The sequence below is a fragment of the Equus asinus genome, chromosome 23, assembly GCF_041296235.1.
Source record: "Equus asinus isolate D_3611 breed Donkey chromosome 23, EquAss-T2T_v2, whole genome shotgun sequence".
NCBI lineage: Eukaryota > Metazoa > Chordata > Mammalia > Perissodactyla > Equidae > Equus > Equus asinus.
Window position 1 is genome coordinate 47,140,955 of NC_091812.1, and position 3,635 is coordinate 47,144,589.

A 3,635-nucleotide genomic window follows, 5' to 3' on the forward strand; every position below is an offset into this window, starting at 1 on the left:
CTGGGTAACCTGCGGAGGCTGCTTACAGCAGGAGGTGACCCATCCAGAGGGCTGTGTTCACCTCAGGCCCTACGTGGCTGCCCTGAGGGCTGCGGTGCTCTGGCTCTGCTACCCAACTATACAGCCCTGGTTGGAAGCTCTGCCCTAGAGAAGCTTGCTCTGTGTGCTCAAGAACACAAGATACTGAAATGTCCACCCATGGAGTTTTTGTTATACCAAAACCAAAACAAAACAGAATGGGCACAACAACTTAAATGCCCATCAGTAGCGGAATGAATAAATAAATGCTGGTATACTTATACAATGGAACTCCAGAGAGTAGTTAAAATTAATGAACCGTATACAGAGATGAGTTACAAAACCATAATGTTGAGTGAAAAAAGCAAAACGCAAAGGGATACTTGCCCTTTGATACTGTGCATGGAAAATTTTAAAACAAAGCTACACACACCTACATACCTATTTAGTAAAGATATGGAAATACAGAGGGACAGAGGTCACCAACATCAGGGTAGCAATTGCTTCTGGAAAAGGAGGGAAGACAATGGGATTTGATGGTGGGCAAGGGACTCAAAGGATATGTATGACATCCTAGTTCTTAAAAAACAAGTGAAGCAAATGTGGCAATAATTTACGTGTTAAATTTAGGTATAAATACACAGATTTCTAATATATTTTCACTGTACTTTTTGCATATTTGAAATATTTCATAATTTAAAACAAATAGTTAGATCATTGGTTTCAAGCCTGAATGCACATTAGAATGACTGAGCAGTTCCAAAAATTTTCCATGCCAGGGCTGCACCACAGACCAATTAAATCAGAAACGTAAGAGGTGGGGCCTGTGCGTCAATCTTGTTTAAAAGCTTCCCCACTGATTCTAATGTGCAGCCCAGAGTTGAGAATTGCTGAAGTAGATGATCTGAAAAGTTTCTTTCAAATAATATTCTGTTTCTAAATATTCCTCATACAGTTTCCTGTGAACACAAGTGTGTGAAAAGCCAGGATCTGTTAATATTCATGGAGAATTTCCTTCTACCAAAACCAGTTCTCTTTTCCTGGTGCTCATGCCTCCTTTGTTTTCTAGAACCACATGTTACTCCTCTCCCAGTTAAGTTGTTAGTCTCTCCCCCTTCCTCCTCCCACCTTTCTGAGTCCATCCCAACAGGCAATTCATCCAAGCGCTGCAAACTTCGGCTCTGAGTCATTCATATGCATTGCTTTTGAACATATTAAATAGATCCATATGCTTATCTACACTAAGATATAGGTTTATCCTTCAGAAAATAGAATACAAAAAAAAAAATCATTCCAATGTGTACGCTTTAAAATTTTTAAGCAGGCATCTAAAAGGAAGCAGAAATTAAAAGTAACTTGGACCAGAATTTTGAACATTAAAACATTACAGCAAATTGGTAAAACATAAACCAAATATATAGATGTCTACTTTCAATCCAAAAAAGTTACTCTTTCCCTGCCACATGCACATAGACAGCTCTCGTAATGGCTCCACTTCAATCAGAGTTGGATCACAAATAGAACAGTAATGAATGTGGCCTTTTCCAACATTTCTACCCCTAAAGAGTCTTTATTATCCTCTCCAACTTCAGAAATTCCTATGAAGTCATCATCAACCAATCAGAGCTTCAAACGGTTTGAACTAACTGATGTAGTCAGCCACATTGAGTTGATATAGAATCAAAGAAATGTGACATTCACCTCAGCCTGGGCAGTTGTATCATGGATAAATGTATGATTTCCATTAGATTTCCCAAAATATGGAAAAATCGCTTTCAGACCCTCAGCACTACCTCTGGGGATACTTATTTTAGATTAGAACTGCTAACTAAAGTTCCATTGTCTTGAATAAACCTTACCAAAATCTGTTCTCAGAGACAGTAAGAAAGGGAATGTTGAAATACAGTAATATGTCTACAGAGCAGGAAAACTTCCAACACTACTTAAGGTTCGTTGGAAGGCAGATTGATATCCCAAGAGGGGAAGAAAAGGCAAGAAATCATGCCGTAGTTTCAAAATCAGACCGACTGGAGTTTTAATCTGGATTCTACAATTTTCTAAGACATGACCTTGGGCAGGTTACTTAATCTTTCTAAACTTCAGTTTCCTCATGTATAAAACGCAGAAAATAAAAATAGTTACTTCCATACTGAATACCCAGATCTTGGTTTCTAACACCATTCTCCAATAGGAGAACCGAGGACTCCCCGGAGAAATAGCTAATTCCAAGGCTGGGACAAGGAATATATAAGATGAGCCTGGAGCATCTTGCAGTGCCAGAAAGTAAGGAAATGCTCCAAAAAACAAAACAAAGGCATATGTCAAAGGGACATCAGAGCCAACTGAAAGAGCTCCCGATAGCAAAGCTGAGACAATTTAATCAACAAAATAAATAATGTGGTATTGGATTATAACCAAAAGTATAAAATAAATATCCTTGAGCCCATAGTGATATAAATAAATGATCGAGTAAATAAATGGGAGAGAATAGACAAAGCACCCATACAGAAAAATTCCAAATAGTTTATGTACATCCTGCTGCCTCAAAGAGGTGGGGCATAACTCCTCACCTCTTAAGCATGGGCTGTGCATAGTGATTTTCTTCCAGAGTACAGTGTGGAAAGGAGAGGTGGGGAGAGCAACTTTTCAGGGGAGAAACTTCATAAACTCTACTTCAGCCGTCTGTTCCAGCAGCCTAACATTATCAGTGATAAATCACGTGATAGCAGGCACCCTAGACATGATGTGATGACAATGGCCTTCACCTCCGTGGTCCTCTTCCTGAGGACCCATTACCCAGTATAATCACCAGAAAAATCCAAACTGATGAACATTCTACAAATACCTGGCCCGTACTCCTCAAAACTGTCAAGGTCATCCAAAACAAGAAAAGTCTGAGAAACTGCTGCAGCCAAGAGAAACCTAAGGAGACATGATGACAATGTAACAGTGGCATCCTGGGACAGAAAAAAAAGACACTAGGTAAAAACTAAGGAAATCTGAACAAAGTATGGACTGTAGTTAATAGTAATGTATCAATATTAGTTCATTGACTGTGAAAAATGTACCATACTAATGTAAGATGTTAATAATAGGGGAAACTGGATTGAGGGTATACAGGAAACCTCTATAATATCTTTGCAACTTTTCTGTAAGTCTAAAACTCTTCTAAAATAAAAAGGTTGTTAAGAGAAAGAGTTACCCCACAGGGTGGTGAGGGTTAAATAAAATAACAAATTTAAAGCATTAGCCTAAGCACACTGCCTGGAACACAGTAGAAGCTAATATCTGGTAACTATTATTGGTTAGCATTATTAAGCAGAGTTAATTCATGAACTGCTTACCAATCCATTCCAGAAGTAGAATACTCCTATTACTTGGGGAGCATTAAGAAAGATCTGATAACTCCCTCCACCTTAGGTATTTATTCATGTTCTTAAAGATCAATGATCTTAAGAATCCTATTACTGTTATCTCTGTCTATTCTATCACTTTTAATTTTCCAGCATTGTTCTGCATGCCAGGATAGAACTCCCAGTAAAAAACTGGACAACGCTTCTGGATTGTTCAACTTTCTCTGCACAGAGCTGGGCAATGCTCCTTCTAATAACTTTCCT